This window comes from Coregonus lavaretus, assembly GCF_964263955.1.
Source record: "Coregonus lavaretus genome assembly, chromosome: 33".
In the NCBI taxonomy this organism is placed as follows: Eukaryota; Metazoa; Chordata; class Actinopteri; order Salmoniformes; family Salmonidae; genus Coregonus; species Coregonus lavaretus.
This window is the reverse complement of record NC_140020.1, coordinates 17,918,676-17,937,539: the sequence shown is the minus strand read 5'-3', so window position 1 is coordinate 17,937,539 and position 18,864 is coordinate 17,918,676. Positions and strand designations below refer to the sequence as shown.

General features: G+C 43.5%; 1 protein-coding gene across 2 annotated transcripts in view; it reads left to right on the top strand.

Annotated features, from left to right (window-relative positions):
* The window catches only part of LOC311108666 (inositol-trisphosphate 3-kinase A-like), a 55,439-nt gene that overhangs the window by 22,811 nt on the left and 13,764 nt on the right, over positions 1-18,864 (top strand). The window lies entirely within an intron of this gene.

The following is an 18,864-nucleotide window of genomic DNA, read 5'->3' as shown; positions in this document are numbered from 1 at the left end:
AGGAGTCACTGTAGAACAGCGGCATCCCCTTCCTCCTGCTCAATATAGAACATTGCTTGGGTCTCTTTTATCAGAACAATAGCAAGGCGCAATGAGGTTGCGTGCTCTCCCCACGATACGGAGCTGCCTCGTCCAGTCCCCAACTAACAAACGTGGCGGTGCTATTGATAGTGTGCATGTAGAATGGCTGGAATGGAGAAAGAGGGATGGATGGATGGATGGATGGAGAGAGGGGTAGAGAAAGAGAGAGGTCTTCTGGTCCATGGCTGTCCTGAAAAGAGTGGCTGAAGATGTTTCACACCCAAAACAATTCTGTCAGGGCCCCTGTATACACTGCATGCCAAAAATGTTGGTTCATTCACTACAAATGAATATCTGGGAGTATAATAGGGTTTATGACTTAAACATGTGTGGGGACATGTATTCACTGGAGTGGACTATGTTGAGAAAGAAGGGTTTAACGAATTCCAACCCACTTTGGCTGTCTCTTATTTACAGTAGGAAAGCACAGTCATACAGGATTAGGGGGAGAAGGGAGGATCTGTGGGCCTTTTATGATGGATGAAGACTGTGGAACGCTTGTTCAGAGGTTATACTAAGCGTGTACCCCCAGACTCTGCCCTGCTGTGTTGCTCTATTTAAACTATTTACCTCCAGCACTGGCCATGTGATTCTCATCACAGAGCCAGTTCATTAGATTACTGTGAAGGATGCACTGAGGAGCACTTCATATCCCAATTAAAGTGGTAATATCCAAATGCCATGAGCTTGACTACAAATCACCAGTTCTCGCTCTGCACTGAGGATTTGAGTGAGGAAAACACAGTGCACAGTGTAGGTACATTGAACCTCAATGTCTTTGTCAACAAAGTCACTGAACGAAATGAACAAAATCTACTTTTGAACAGAAAAATCCCATCTATTATCGCTTGAACAAAATGAATGCTGCCTGCCTGCTGTGCTAGGATACAATGGTAGCATGCTTACCTCTATTCATGCCTGACACTAGGTGAGTGATTGTTTACCCAGGGTGCATTGCTGCAGCACGGGGGAGACGGTTGTAGGAAAGTAATGTGGTTTCACATGGTTCTTGCTGTGGTGTATTGAACACTCAACAGAAGCTGATATGTCTTCTTACCTATTATCTGAATGTGAAGTCTGCTCGACTGTTTGTCCTGTCTGTGAAATGTGTGGCTTGCGTTTAAATATATAGATACATTGCCTTCAGAAAGTATTCACACCCCTTTACTTTTTTCACATTTTGTTGTGTTACAAAGTGCAGTTAAAATTGATTTCATTTTTATTTTTTGTCAACGATCTACACAAAATACTCTGTAATGTCAAAGAGGAAGAAATATTCTAACATTTGTATAAAAAAAAAAGAAAAATATGAAAAATAAAACACTAATTAGATACAGTGCCTTGCAAAAGTATTCATCCCCCTTGGCGTTGTTCCTACTTTGTTGAATTACAACCTGTAATTTAAATGGATTTTTATTTGGATTTCATGTAATGGACATACACAAAATAGTCCAAATTGGTGAAGTGAAATGAAATAAATTACTTGTTTCCAAACATTCTAAAAAATAAATATAGGAAAAGTGGTGTGTGCATATGTATTCACCCCCATTGCTATGAAGCCCCTAAATAAGATCTGGTGCAACCAATTACCTTCAGAAGTCACATAATTAGTTAAATAAAGTCCACCTGTGTGCAAACCAAACTGGTCAGGGACAAAGTTGTGGAGAAGTACAGATCAGGGTTGGGTTATAAAAAAATATACGAAACTTTGAACATCCCACGGAGCACCATTAAATCATTTATAAAAAAAAAGAAAGAATATGGTACCACAACAAACCTGCTAAAAGAGTGCCGCACACCAAAACTCACGGAACAGGCAAGGAGGGCATTAATCAGAGAGGCAACAAAGAGACCAAAGATAACCCTGAAGGAGCTGCAAAGCTCCACAGCGGAGATTGGAGTATCTGTCCACAGGACCACTTTAAGCTGTACACTCCACAGAGCTGGGCTTTACGGAAGAGTGGCCAGAAAAAAGCCATTGCTTGAATAAAAAAATAAGCAAACACATTTGGTGTTCGCCAGAAGGCATGTGGGAGACTCCCCAAACATATGGAAGAAGGTACTCTGGTCAGATGAGACTAAAATTGAGCGTTTTGGCCATCAAGGAAAACGATATGTCTGGCGCAAATCCAACACCTCTCATCACTCCGAGAACATCATCCAATGTTTTTCATCGGCAGGGACTGGGAAACTGGTCAGAATTGAAGGAATGATGGATGGCGCTAAATACAGGGCAATTCTTGAGGGAAACCTGTTTCAGTCTTCCAGAGATTTGAGATTCACCTTCCAGCAGGACAATGACCCTAAGCATACTGCTAAAGCAACACTTGAGTGGTTTAAAAGGAAACATTTAAATGTATTGGAATGGCCTAGTCAAAGCCCAGACCTCAATCCAATTGAGAATCTGTGGTATGACTTAAAGATTGCTGTACACCAGCGGAACCCATCCAACTTGAAGGAGCTGGAGCAGTTTTGCCTTGAAGAATGGGCAAAAATCCCAGTGGCTAGATGTGCTAAGCTTATAGAGACATACCCCCAAGAGACTTGCAGCTGGGGGGTGAATAGACATTTCAGCTTTTCATTTTTAATTGATTTGTAAATGTTTTATTAAAATCTTGAATTTGAAAAAACATAATTCAACTTTGACATTATGGGGTATTGTGTGTAGGCCAGTGACAAAAAAATCTCAATTTAACCTTCTACTGCAGTGGGCTAAATCAGGGTCACACATGGTGTTTCTTGGTAGTCTTTGAAACCAAATTATACACCTCACAAAGGTGCAATGTCAGATATAGAGTTGAAATGTATTCAATTTTGAGTTTGCGTCCCAATATTACACTTTATATACAGTTGAAGTCGGAAGTTTACATACACTTAGGTTGGAGTCATTAAAACCTGTTTTTCAACCACTCCACAAATGTCTTGTTAACAAACTATAGTTTTGGCAAGTCAGTTAGGACATCTACTTCGTGCATGACACAAGTCATTTTTCCAACAATTGTTTACAGACAGATTATTTCACTTATAATTCACTGTATCACAATTCCAGTGGGTCAGAAGTTTACATACACTAAGTTGACTGTGCCTTTAAACAGCTTGGGAAATTCCAGAAAATGATGTCATGGCTTTAGAAGCTTCTGATAGGCTAATTGACATAATTTGAGTCAATTGGAGGTGAACCTGTAGAGGTATTTCAAGGCCTACCTTCAAACTCAGTCCCTCTTTGCTTGACATCATGGAAAAATCAAAAGAAATCAGCCAAGACCTCAGAGAAAAATGTGTAGACCTACACAAGTCTGGTTCATTCTTGGGAGCAATTTCCAAACGCCTGAAAGTGCCACGTTCATCTGTACAAACAATAGTATGCAAGTATAAACACCATGGGACCACGCAGCCTTCATACCGCTCAGGTAGGAGACGCATTCTGTCTCCTAGAGATAAAAGTACTTTGGTGCGAAAAGTGCAAATCAATCCCAGAACAACAGCAAAGGACCTTGTGAAGATGCTGGAGGAAACAGGTACAAAAGTATCTATATTCACAGTGAAACGAGTTCTATATCGACATAACCTGAAAGGCCGCTCAGCAAGGAAGAAGCCACTGCTCCAAAACCGCCATAAAAAAGCCAGACTACGGTTTGCAACTGCACATGGGGACAAAGATCTTACTTTTTGGAGAAATGTCCTCTTGTCTGATGAAACAAAAATATAACTGTTTGGCCACAATGACCATCGTTATGTTTGGAGGAAAAAGGGGTGAATTGCAAGCCGAAGAACACCATCCCAACCGTGAAGCACGGGGTTGACAGCATCATGCTGTGTGGGTGCTTTGCTGCTGGAGGGACTGGTGCACTTCACAAAATAGATTGCATCATGAGGAAGGAAAATTATGTGGATATATTGAAGCAACATCTCAAGACATCAGTCAGGAAGTTAAAGCTTGGTCGCAAATGGGTCTTCCAAATGGACAATGACCCCAAGCATACTTCCAAAGTTGTTGCAAAATGGCTTAAGGACAACAAAGTCAAGGTATTAGAGTGGCCATCACAAAGCCCTGACCTCAATCCTATAGAAAATATGCGGGCAGAACTGAAAAGGCGTGTGTGAGCTGGGAGGCCTACAAACCCGACTCAGTTACACCAGCTCTGTCAGGAGGAATGGGCCAAAATTCACCCAACTTATTGTGGGAAACTTGTGGAAGGAAGGCTACCCGAAACGTTTGACCCAAGTTAAACAATTTAAAGCCAATGCTACCAACTACTAATTGAGTGTATGTACACTTCTGACCCACTGGGAATGTGATGAAAGAAATAAAAGCTGAAAGAAATCATTCTCTCTACTATTATTCTGACATTTCACATTCTTAAAATAAAGTGGTGATCCTAACTGACCTAAAACAGGGAGTTTTTGCTAGGATTAAATGTCAGGAATTGCGGAAAAACTGAGTTTAAATGTATTTGGCTAAGGTGTATGTAAACTTCTGACTGCAACTGTACATCACAGAAGACTGAAATATAACAAAACCATTTGACATAAAAACACCAGATTTTCGGCTGTTAAAAAAGAACAAAGTTGATTAATTATGAAATTATATAAAAATATATTTTTTTTATAACATTCCACCCATTTGACTGCAGGAAAGGGCTACTCCATTTTAACATAACAAAATGTGGAAAAAGTCAACGAGTGTGAATACTTTCTGAATGCACTGTATGTGCTGTATGTGCTACTGTCATCATAATTGCCACAACCAGGTACAGACAAACTTGGGTTCATCAAATCATTCAAAACACATCACCTGGAGCCAAGATCTGGATGTAAATGATGTGTGTAACATTTCAGATTTTTCAGTGCACAAAGCAGGTTGAGAAAATCTAGAGAATAAATGCTTAAGAGAGTTGCAAATGAGTTGAAGGCTCATTTGCCCATAACCTCAACATTGAACTAACTAGTTTGATTATGACCAATGGCCACAAATGTCATAGATACCCAATGATGTAGACTCAACTCATCGCAATGCCTGGTGTTTGGCCTGGTACGATCATATGTCTTTGACTTAACAAATCTATTCAAACTCTGTAGAATTAAGTAGAATTTAATTTAACTTGCATATGTAAAATGGCCTCAATAACCTAATTGAAACTGTTTGATACAGCAGAAACAAATCCTCAATAGTATAGTCATGCAAATCTGTCTCTGAGTCTGGATGCAAATACCTGATGATGTGGTACGAGATCAAACCATTTTCAGCTCTGCCTAATGACAGAGTGGCCTTTAATGTCTATGTGTGGACACAATGGTTCATTATACACTGCAAATACTGCACAACTGCATAGGTAACAGCTATAAGTATTCCATCAAGGATTATGTTGCTAGAAAGTAAAAAATGTTAGATATTCCCCGAACAGGCCACAATATGCTATGTAGGAAGTTGTTACAATAAATGACTAGATTTCACTTGAATTGATAGTACTGTCAGTGTTTCCCTCAAAACACTGCTCTCCAGTTCTTGGCATGACTGCTGTGTAGGAATAATGACAGGTATATTATGTGCTTCCTAACTTTGATGGAAGTGGAGAGAATTATTGAGTCCAGAGAGGAGCAGCAGGGCTGGGGAATCCATCATCCCAGGAAGGAAGTCTCACTGGGACAGATCACCCAAAATACGTCACACCACTGGAGTGACCTCAGATCCTCAGGAAATGAGGTTATGTAAATAACCTACAGTGCATTCGGAAAGTATTCAGACCCGTTGACTTTTTCCACATTTGTTACATTACATCCTTATTCTAAAATGGATTCAATATTTTTATTTTATTTTTATAGAAATACCTTATTTACTTAAGTATTCAGACCCTTTGCTATGAGACTCGAAATTGAGCTCAGGTGCATCCGGTTTCCATTGGTCATCCTTGAGATGTTTCTACAACTTGATTGGAGTCCACCTGTGGTAAATTCAATTGATTGGACATGATTTGGAAAGCCACACACCTGTCCATATAAAGTCCTACAGTTCACAGTGCATGTCAGAGGAAAAACCAAGCCGTGAGGTTGAAGGAATTGTCCATAGAGCTCTTAGACAGGATTGTGTCGAGGCACAGATCTGGGGAAGGGTACCAAACATGTCTGCAGCATTGAAGGTCCCCAAGAACACAGTTGCCTCCACCATTTTTAAATGGAAGAAGTTTGGAACCACCAAGACTCTTCCAAACTGAGCAATCGGGGGAGAAGGGCCTTGGTCAGGGAGGTGACAAAGAACCCGATGGTCACTCTGACAGAGCTCCAGAGTTCTTCTGTGGAGATGGGAGAACCTTCCAGAAGGACAACCATCTCTGCAGCACTCCACCAATCAGGCCTTTATGGTAGAGTGGCCAGACGGAAGCCACTCCTCAGTTAAAGGCACATGACAGCCCGATTGGAGTTTGTCAAAAGGCACCTAAAGGACTCTCAGACCATGAGAAACAAGATTATCTTGTTTGATGAAACCAAGATTGAACTCTTTGGCCTGAATGCCAAGCATCACCTCTGGAGGAAACCTGGCATCATCCTGGTAGCATCATGCTGTGGGGATGTTTTTCAGCGGCAGGGACTGGGAGACTAGTCAGGATCGAGGGAAAGATGAACGGAGCAAAGTACAGAGAGATCCTTGATGAAAACCTTCTCCAGAGCGCTCATGACCTCAGACTGGGGCGAAGGTTAACCTTCCAACAGGACAACGACCCTAAGCACACAGCCAAAACAACGCAGGAGTGGCTTTGGGACAAGTCTCTGGATGTCCTTGAGTGGCCCAGCCAGAGCCCGGACTTGAAACCAATCAAACATCTCTGGAGAGACCTAAAAATAGCTGTGCAGCGAGGCTCCCCATCCAGCCTGACAGAGCTTGAGAGGATCTGCAGAGAAGAATGGGAGAAACTCCCCAAATACAGGTGTACCCTGCTTGTAGCGTCATACCCAAGAAGACTTGAGGCTGGTGCTTCAACAAAGTACTGAGTAAAGGGTCTGAATACTTATGTAAATGTGATATTAAAGTATTTACATTTGTTATACATTTACAAACATTTCTAAAAAGCTGTTTTTGCTTTGTCATTAAGGGGTTTTGTGTGTAGATTGATGAAGAAAAAAAAGTAAGGCTGTAACTCCACTTTACACAGTTGTGTAAAGTTGGCTGGATGTCCTTTCAGTGGTGGACCATTCTTGATACACACAGGAAACTGTTGAGCGTGAAAAACCCAGCAGCGATGCAGTTCTTGACCCACTCAAATCGGTGCTCCTGGCATCTACTACCATACCCTGTTCAAAGGCACTTACATATTTTGTCTTGCCCATTCACCCGCTGAATGGCACAAATACGCAACCCATGTCCCAATTGTCTCAATGCTTAGAAATCCTTCTTTAACCTGTCTCCTCCCCTTCATCTACACTGATTGAAGTGGATTTAACAAGTGACATCAATAAGGGATCATAGCTTTCACCTGGATTCACCTGGTCAGTCTATGTCATGGAAAGAGCATGTTTTGTACACTGTGTATATTCTAGTACTTTAGTTAGCCAATAGCCATACACTGTATCTTGATTATAAAAGTAAACCACTGTGTGTTTTGTGGATTTAGTGCCAGTTATAATATCTGGATTTGAAAATAAACAGTGATAACGCTACTCTTTTAGTACAAAGTGTTTACCAAGTAGAGCCTAAATATACTGAAACTCCATAATAGTCCACCCCCTCCCTCAGTCATTTCTTCTCAGACAGAGCTGGGATTTAGTACGTTCACTGTGTGTTGTTGAGTGTCGGTCGGGCTGTTTGTCGGTCCGTCTGTTCGTCCCACTGTGTCCTGATTAAGGTTGAACATTTTCCCGGTATTTTACAAATGTTCTATCCTGAGAATAAATCACTTTTCTCCCAGGTAACCCGGTATTTCCTACCTAGACCGGAAGTGTCATTCAAAAGCATTATACAGCATTTAAATAGGCCTATGGCTGGATTTGATTAGAGTTTTGATCGAAAATTCAAGCCTGATTCTACCTGAGCCTGATGAGCCATACATTAAATACATTTATGAGACCTACATTATAGACATTTTATGAGCCGAATCCCAAAAAAGCCAAAATAATTGTGCCGTTATCTAATTCATGTAAGATATAGGCTACTGCACATTACGCACAACAGAAAAACTTAAAAGCCCATAGATGTTGCTAGCTATATGCTCTCTTGGGTAAATAAATGAAACTAGCTCCAGTAGGCTAATATTTTCTAGTGTGAAATGTATTACTGTACTGTATTGTATTATACTGTATTATATGGTCTGGAATTACGAACATTGTTCAAACCATGATAAAGCAGAAGAGAATATGCGGCCTACAAAGTTACAAGTATAGGCTAGCGAATTTGATTTTACATTTCAAATATAATAGGCCCTATTTGTATAATTTGTAGGCTGACGCATATATACTTTTCATAATATTTCCCTTAATGTTATTAGCCTACCTCCTTTCTTGATCTATTGTTGCTTCATTCCTTCCTCGCTACAGTTAAATGAATTAAGTTTCGTTGTCCTTATTTTCATCATTCTAATGACATCCTCTAATAATATAGGACTAGAATTAGATGCAGAAGGCTTAAACTTCTCTTCACAAAGATTGAATGGCTATGGGTCTGAATAAATAACTGCTATAGCCGACTGCCATCGTGCATTCACTCTTCTTTCAAACTACCCCTGAGTTCGATTGGCTGCTCTATTTAACATTCACCAAACAAGAGCTTGCGTCCCTCTTCGAATAGTCTATTGGTATAAGAAATGCTAAAAAGATAATGTGCAGCAAGCTATTCTAGTCTAGCTTTTCCTGCATGGGACTCCAAGAGCTAAGGAGGCCAGTGCAGCACAGGTACGTGCGTATTGCGCAAGAGACAGAGGCTATAAGTTATTATGCATAACCCATCATTAATTAGCTAAATATAAGGCTAATACTGCATTGAATGTATTACCTGAAAGAGGTAGGCAAGGACATCTATACAGTGGGGGAAAAAAGTATTTAGTCAGCCACCAATTGTGCAAGTTCTCCCACTTAAAATGATGAGAGAGGCCTGTAATTTTCATCATAGGTACACGTCAACTATTTTTTTTCTCCAGAAAATCACATTTTTTAATGAATTTATTTGCAAATTATGGTGGAAAATAAGTATTTGGTCAATAATAAAAGTTTCTCAATACTTTGTTATATACCCTTTGTTGGCAATGACACAGGTCAAACGTTTTCTGTAAGTCTTCACAAGGTTTTCACACACTGTTGCTGGTATTTTGGCCCATTCCTCCATGCAGATCTCCTCTAGAGCAGTGATGTTTTGGGGCTGTCGCTGGGCAACACGGACTTTCAACTCCCTCCAAAGATTTTCTATGGGGTTGAGATCTGGAGACTGGCTAGGCCACTCCAGGACCTTGAAATGCTTCTTACGAAGCCACTCCTTTGTTGCCCGGGCGGTGTGTTTGGGATCATTGTCATGCTGAAAAGACCCAGCCATGTTTCATCTTCAATGCCCTTGCTGATGGAAGGAGGTTTTCACTCAAAATCTCACGATACATGGCCCCATTCATTCTTCCCTTTACACGGATCATTCGTCCTGGTCCCTTTGCAGAAAAACAGCCCCAAACATGATGTTTCCACCCCCATGCTTCACAGTAGGTATGGTGTTCTTTGGATGCAACTCAGCATTCTTTGTCCTCCAAACACGACTGTTTAGTTTTTACCAAAAAGTTCTATTTTGGTTTCATCTGACCATATGACATTCTCCCAATCCTCTTCTGGATCATCCAAATGCACTCTAGCAAACTTCCGACGGGCCTGGACATGTACTGGCTTAAGCAGGGGGACACGTCTGGCACTGCAGGATTTGAGTCCCTGGCGGCGTAGTGTGTTACTGATGGTAGGCTTTGTTACTTTGGTCCCAGCTCTCTGCAGGTCATTCACTAGGTCCCCCCGTGTGGTTCTGGGATTTTTGCTCACCGATCTTGTGATCATTTTGACCCCACGGGGTGAGATCTTGCGTGGAGCCCCAGATCGAGGGAGATTATCAGTGGTCTTGTATGTCTTCCATTTCCTAATAATTGCTCCCACAGTTGATTTCTTCAAACCAAGCTGCTTACCTATTCCAGATTCAGTCTTCCCAGCCTGGTGCAGGTCTACAATTTTGTTTCTGGTGTCTTTTGACAGCTCTTTGGTCTTGGCCATAGTGGAGTTTGGAGTGTGACTGTTTGAGGTTGTGGACAGGTGTCTTTTATACTGATAACAAGTTCAAACAGGTGCCATTAATCAGGTGACGAGTGGAGGACAGAACAGCCTCTTAAAGAAGAAGTTACAGGTCTGTGAGAGCCAGAAATCTTGCTTGTTTGTAGGTGACCAAATACTTATTTTCCACCATAATTTGCAAATAAATTCATTAAAAATCCTACAATGTGATTTTCTGGATTTTTTTTCTCAATTTGTCTGTCATAGTTGACGTGTACCTATGATGAAAATTACAGGCCTCTCTCATCTTTTTAAGTGGGAGAACTTGCACAATTGGTGGCTGACTAAATACTTTTTCCCCCCACATAGGGCTATATGTCAATCTAGAACAGGATGATCTATTTTGGATGCAATTTGGAGAGAGAAAGACTGCGAGAGAGTACATGCGCATGCACTGATTTAAAGTAATGATATTCGAGTGATAAGCTGTTTTGAAACTCTGCAGCTGCAATTTAAAAACAGTCATTGTTACAATAAAAAAATAAGGTGACAACGAAAGCCAGATGGAGATAGGTAAATTAGAAGCGCATTCAGTCTTTATATTACTGTAGCATAGACTATGCTTCAGCAAATGCAAGCCTACCTGTCACAAGAAAAAAAGTTACCATGATGAGATCTACATGCATTGTGAACTGCGCTCCATACTGAGATGGGCTGTCTGTCCCCACCCTGAGCGTTGATGATTCATCATGCAGAGGCCGTAGAGAAGCCAGATTTAGACATCGCATATAATTTAACAGTTCCCTTTCACGCCATGCTTGTTCATATAAATAATTTATTATAATTTACTGGTTACTCGCAGTTATTTATCCCGGGAAAGGGGAGTGGTTTTGGGCGGTAAATCCCGGTAAATCTCTGTAATCGGGTTCCCGCCATTCAACCCTAGTCCTGATGTGTGTCTTACATGTCACAACCTGAGCAGTCTGGTGACTATGCAGTGCCCACATGTTTGTGATTTGTGTGTTTAAGGAACAGGTGATTTGCATGGGCGAGGAGGGCACATAGACTCAGACCTGGCTACAGGCAGGCAAGGCCATGTCTACAGACGCTGGGTCGCCTGCCTCTCAAGTGCTCGCTCTCAAAGCCATACCAGCTCATTTGCATGGCCCTGATTTTGTTTTTCCAAGGTGGCTTTGTGAAACAAATGAGTCATAAACCCTGTTGTCCTGCCCCTGTGAAGCCTCAGATTATAGCCAGCAGCTTGTCTTATCCTTAAGAGAGGAAAGTGGAGAGACAGAGTGCAGCATCCATCCATTCATCTATCACCATGTTGTCTTTTGTCTTTCACATGTGGAGCCTGGTTGTCCCTGTGCTGGATGTTGTCTCAGCGTCTATCCTCCTCTTCCTCAGGGAACTGCAGGTACTGTAACAGCAGCATGCTTTGGCTTTAGAGATCAGTTAATACTGAAGTGCCTGTTCAGTGTTTCCCCTGCAATATTTTTTCAGCAGTGGTGGCAAGGGGGCAGAAATATATATTGGAAAAAAATTACATAATATTTTCTTGCAGCGGTGGCAACAATTTAGCAGCGATTTCCCCCTATGAATATAGTGGAAACACTAGCCTTTTGCTTTATTTTATAGCAGTATAAAGGTGCTACTCTCGTTTATTAAACCAACACCAATTCTGTGTTCTGTATGGGTCTTATCTCTATCCTGATAAAAAGTTATCATGGTTTGAAAGTTCTGATGGGTGGTCATTGGTCGTAAAAGGAATTCAGTGCCATATGTAAAGTGCTTTTAGATATGAGGACAGGGGTAATGACTGCAGTGCTTATATACTGTATGTATCTTATTCAGCATGGAAAATATTGAATGAATAAATGCATAACATTTCTCTGTCACAAACTTCAATTAATTATTTTGACCACATCCTCCCTCCACCCTCCTCCCTTTTCCATCCCTCCATACCAGAGTCGCTCCAGTCAGTTCCTGTCTCACAGACTCTTCCTGCATCCTCTGTTTCCCCAGTCTCCAGTGCGTCTCCATGGCTCCACTCTGCTTCCTTCTAACACTGACTTGTTTTGATCCGTCTCTCCTGTCTGTGAGGGGTACTGTCTCTCCTGTCTGTGAGGGGTACTGTCTCTCCTGTCTGTGAGGGGTACTGTCTCTCCTGTCTGTGAGGGGTACTGTCTCTCCTGTCTGTGAGGGGTACTGTCTCTCCTGTCTGTGAGGGGTACTGTCTCTTCTGTTTGTGAGGGGTATTGTCTCTCCTGTCTGTGAGGGGTACTGTCTCTCCTGTCTGTGAGGGGTACTGTCTCTCCTGTCTGTGAGGGGTACTGTCTCTCCTGTCTGTGAGGGGTACTGTCTCTCCTGTCTGTGAGGGGTACTGTCGTCGTCTTTCCCTTCCCTCCCCTCCCCTCCCCTCCCCAGCACCCCTCCATGTCGGCTCGGTGCAGTGGCCCAGTACCTGTCAGTCTGTGTTACTAATGTGTTTTTAAGCACTCCCAACCACAACCCAAACCACCACGGCTGGCCGGTTTTGTTTCCCATCAGCAACTTTGATAAAGGCCAGAACCCCCAGTGCCTGAGCTGAGCTGTGAGAGACTCAGATGAGCCACTCACTCTGCTTTCATCTGAACGCACAGAAATATCACAGAACACAGAGATACCTTCTCTTTTAAACCGTTAACTCAAAGGGAGAATGGTTTCACAATGTTCCAACACTAGTGATGGATGGGGTTTGAGGATTTTAAAGAGATTTATTTTGAACAGAACTAGGTGGAGCCATTATATTGTACTCACTACTTAGCTACTTTCTCACTATGGATGGAGTAGCACCAGAAAGTGCTTATCTGATTATATGTTGGATGCATAGGAGGCTGGTTGGAGGAGCTATAGGATTGGCTCATTGTAATGGCTGGAATGGAATTAGTGGAACGGAGTGGTTTCCATATCTTTGATGTGTTTGATAGCGTTACGTTTTTTCCATTCCAGCCATTACAATGAGCCAATCCTCCTATAGCGCCTCCCACCAGCCTCCTCTGCTCAGATGTACATGTACTGGGTCGTTCCACCAATTCGGTGCCTTTTCCATCCCTCCTTGTATTTTTTTATTTCACCTAATTTTTGTGAAAAAATGTTCAACTTCATGTTTTCCCATCTCAAGGTTAAATATATAAAAAAATACTATAGTAAGTGCCTATTAAGTGCCAAATAAAGTAACAGGGTTGATGACTTCATCTTAAATCAGCCATAAATCTCATTGTGACAGGAGGAATGGAAGCTTGTTGTGTGCAACAGGGAGTGGCAATTGAATGCAAGCTTCACAAAAGCTATTTAAATCGTTAAAACATTCTAGCCTGTCTATCTGTGGGTGACAGGGTTGACATATTATGCTTGATCTGCTCAGTTTTCCACCACAAACACCAGAAAATAGCCAAACTGTGTAGAACCAGCTCACCTGCTTTTATGATTTGACTATGATTTGACTATTAGATGTTGAATGTCTGGGCAGATGTAAATGAATCACTAATTACTTTGTCAAGGCAACAAAATAACTACTAGGGCTTTACAATGATGGTGAAAACATTTTGGGGTTAAAATCTTCCTAGAGGTCACAAAGGGTACACGGAGGGACATGTCGAAATGCTGCATTTTGGCACTTTAGCAAGTCTTTATTCATGTACAAAATCTGATTTATTGAATTTTCCATGTGGTCTATTTTAAAGGGCACTTCATTGAATATAACAGGCTTTTAAAATGCAATATTGGTGCACAATTTCTACTTAAAATATCAAAGGGACGCAAAAGGCACACATTTCGTGGAACGACACTACTGCATTTATGAGTATACTGTATATCTGGTGTGTGTCCTCTGTGGGAATGCGTGTGATGTTATTGCTACATCATTATCCTCGAACTGCTTACTTTTTTAGAGAGTATGTATTGTTGTTGATGTATGTATTGTTGTAGGCCTGTGTTTGTGTGTGCAGTATTTCTAGTGTTGGTCCTGTGAGGGTGTGGCTGTGTTGCTGTTATGATCGTGGCGTAGCTAAGAAACACATGAAAAGGCCTAAGGGGAAACCTCACACTCAGGCCTGTATCTGATGGCTGGGCCCTGCCTGTCCCTGAGCGCCTCCTCTGTGCCGCTGACCCCAGGTTCAGTCAGTTTCCACCACGTGAAAGACGAGTGCTGTGTGTGTGTGTGTGTGTGTGTGTGTGTGTGTGAGAGAGAGAGAGAGAGAGAGAGAGCACTCACTCACGTGTATGTCTGATACTCTCTCACACCCACTGTAGTGTGAAGAGCAAGTTGAGTGACCCCCCCCCCCCCCCCCCCTCCACTGGAGAACAGTTTATTATTATTATATTAGAACAGCAGCACAGCCTCATGTGATGAAAAACCAAGCCAGCACTGAGAGGAACTCCAGTGCCTTTTATGAGCGTCTTAATGTAACTTAATGTACCGTGTTACTGAAAACAGACGTCCACTGGCCAAAGATAGTCATATACCTTGTAATCACATCTAGATATAAATCTTTCCATCTATGGGAAGTTGCTTTGTCATTGTTTTTTCAAAGTCAGTTGAGAGAAAATATCTCCTGAAACTTGGCAAGTATAGCCAAGCATATATCTCTCTTGATTATGTCCCAGCAATTACTCAAGTCCTGAAGTACATTTTAATGGTACCGACTCTTAAGAACTGCTCTTAAACGTCTCACTGAGAGAGAAGGGGCTTCTTGTGACTGACTCACTGCTGTGTTTGCCCGAATGGCTGTTGTTTGTGCGTTTGTCCTTGCTATTGTATGTGTGTATGTTTGTGTGTGTGAGGGAGTCCCTGAGTTCACTGTGTACCCTGAGAGCACCCTGAACGGTGTGTTTTAGGGTGGCCCTGAACTCACAGGCTTGTGACAACGATATTACCCTGCTGGCTCTGGTGCTTGTGGGGAGGGAGGTAAAGGCTTCCCTGGCCTTGCGTGGAGAGAGACCAGAGTGCTGTGGTTGGTTGGTGGCTAAGGGAAACCCTCATGGTGGAGAGCAGCTAGTGGAGTGAAGAATGCACTGGCCATGCCAAGACGGAAAGTTAAAGAGAGGGGGAATAACACAGTGTAACCATCAGCAGAGCACAGCAACTCGGCTGGAACCGGAAAACACACTCTGCCGTTAAATTAAAATCAAATCATATTTTATTCGTCACATGCTTTGTAAACAACAAGTGTAGACTAAGAGTGAAATGCTTACTTACAGGCCCTTCTCAACAACACAGAGAGAAAGAAAATAGAGAAATAATAGAAAAGTAAAACACACAATAATAAAAGTAATAATAAATACATTACATTTTACATTTTAGTCATTTAGCAGACGCTTTTATCCAGAGCGATTTAGCAGACGCTTTTATCCAGTGAGTGCATACATTTTCATACTACACAATGAGTAACGATAACTTGGTTATATACAAGGGGTACCAGTACCGAGTCGATGTGCAGGGGTAAGAGGTAATTGAGGTAGATATGTACATATAACTAGGAATAAAGTGACTAGGCAACAGGATAGATAAACAGTAGCAGCAGCGAATATGATGAGTCAAAAAAGTTAGTGCAAAACGTGCATTGGTACCGCTTGCCGTGCGGTAGCAGAGAGAACAGTCTATGACTTGGGTGGCTGGATTTTTAGGGCCTTCTTCTGACACCGCCTGGTATAGAGGTCCTGGATGCCAGGGAGCTTAAGATAAAGGTTGAGGTGATAGGCTCTCTGTTGAAAGGTGCTAGGCTAAGGCCCAAATCGATGAGTACTGGGTAAAGTCAGATCAGAAGCCTGGAGGCGTAGTTTAGTGTCACGACCGTCTATAAAGGGAGCAGACCAATACGCAGCGCGTTGAGTGAACATGATGACTTTAATTGATAAAGCACGTAACTACAAAACAAAAGACGATAGTGAAGTCCAACAGTGAACAATGACTGAACTTGGAACAAAAACCCACAATTCCCACAGGAAAACATTCAGATTAAATATGGCTCCCAATCAGAGATAACGAGCCGACAGCTGACACTCGTTACCTCCGATTGGGAGTCACTGACCAAACACGGAAACAAAACCAAAACCAAACACAACAAATGAACACACCCTAACCCAACACAACCAAATGAATACACCCTGGCTCAAACAACACAGTCCCGGAGCCAGAGTGTGACAGTACCCCCCCCTAAAGGCGCGGACTGCGACCGCGCCTCAATACGGGCTAAACAAGGGAGGGCTGGGCGGGCATACCTCCTCGGCGGTGGTTCTGGCTCCGGTCCAGACTTGGTGCGGGTGGCAGGAACAGGCCGGACCGGGCTGGCGACGCGCACCGTAGACTTGGTGCGGGTGGCAGGAACAGGCCGGACCGGGCTGGCGACGCGCACCGTAGACTTGGTGCGGGTGGCAGGAACAGGCCGGACCGGGCTGGCGACGTGCACCGTAGACTTGGTGCGGGTGGCAGGAACAGGCCGGACCGGGCTGGCGACGCACACCATAGACTTGGTGCGGGTGGCAGGAACAGGCCGGACCGGGCTGGCGACGCGCACCGTAGACTTGGTGTGGGTGGCAGGAACAGGCCGGGTCGGGCTGGCGACGTACACCGTAGGCTTAGTACGTGGAGCAGGAACCGGCCGGGCTGGACTGGCGACGCACACCGTGGGTCTGGTACGTGGCGCAGGAACAGGTCGGGCTGGACTGGCGACGCACACCGTGGACTTGGTGCGGGGAGCAGGACTATGCCGGACCGGGCTGTGGAGACGGATAGGAGGCCTGGAGTGAACAGCGGCCACCACCCGTCCTGGCTGAATGCCTACCCTCACACACTCTGTGTGAGGCATCCGCACAGGACGTACAGGGCGGTGTACCCCTGGCCTGGTGGCCTCCTGGATTCGCCCCATCTTTGCCTCCGTCGTCCATGCCGTGTGCTTGATGCGTGGAGTCGGAACAGGTCGGGCTGGGCTGGCCACGCACACCGTAGGCTTTCTACGTGGAACAGGAACCGGCCGGGCTGGACTGGCGACGCACACCGTGGGCTTGATGCGTGGAGTAGGAACAGGCCGGTCCGTACTGGGAATACACACCACTGGCCTTAACCGGGGATCAGGAACGGGCCGGTCCGGACTGGTAACACACCTCAGTCTCTCACGCCGTGCCTCAACTGCTTCCCTCCCTCTATTCGCCACTGGCTCCCGTAATCCGGTAGCCTTCTCTCCACATCTCCCTGTGGCAGCCTCCTGCTGCCCAGCCGCCCAAGCCATGTGCCCCCCCCAAAAAACTTTTTGGGGTTGCCTCACGTCCTTCCAACGATGACCCTGCTGACGCCGTTGCTCCTCTCTCGCCAGGGCCTTGATCTTCCCCCAAGGTCCCTTGCCCCCGAGCATGTCCTCCCAGGACCACGATTTGCCCACCTGGGCCATCGCCAGCCTCTCGATCTCCTTACCAGGCGCCTCCTCCCATGTCCAGTCTCTTTGCTCCCGGACACGCTGCTTGGTCCTTTGATGGTGGGTTTTTCTGTCACGATCGTCTGAGGAAACGGACCAATACTCAGCGCGTTGAGTGAACATGATGACTTTAATTGATAAAGCACGTAACTACAAAACAAAAGACGATAGTGAAGTCCAACAGTGAACAATGACTGAACTTGGAACAAAATCCCACAATTCCCACAGGAAAACATTCAGATTAAATATGGCTCCCAATCAGAGATAACGAGCCGACAGCTGACACTCGTTACCTCCGATTGGGAGTCACTGACCAAACACGGAAACAAAACCAAAACCAAACACAACAAATGAACACACCCTAACCCAACACAACCAAATGAATACACCCTGGCTCAAACAACACAGTCCCGGAGCCAGAGTGTGACATTTAGCAGGGGCGTGGCTTTCACATAGTTCCTGTTTATCTGTTTATCTGTAAACATGCTAAGGTTGAACATTTACATTTTTGTAGCTTCAATGAGGCTTACAGAAGTGTATGAGTTCTCTAAAAGCCTATGAAAATCCCATTGTTGGGATAGATACCACCTTATTATAACATGTAATAAATAATCTTAATATTCTAGAAGAATGTGTAAAATGCAAAAAAACGATAAAGGAACATTTCAACTGTAAACTTCACATGGGTGGCCAATAAGATATATCTGAAAGCCACACCTCAAATAAGCCACCCCTCCTGAAAATAAACTAAGGAATACATTAAAAAAGTCCCAGCTGCTAGGTCAACCCAGGATGAAAATAAAAACTACCCAACTGATGGTTAAATTAACCCATGGTTGGGTAATCCCAACAACCCAACATGTTGGGTAATTCACTCAACCCAACTGGCTGGGTCAAAATAACCAAGCGTGTGTTCTGTCCAATATTTACCCAGCGCTGGGTTACCAAATAACTCATATTGGGTTGTTTTTAACCCAGCATTTTCTATAGTGTAGGAACAGCCAGAGAAACTAAATAAGCTCTTATCCCCAATCAATGAGCTGATTACTCACTTCAGACTTCAGACTGTTATTATGAGCTGGGTTGGAGGAAGTATATTATACAATTGTCT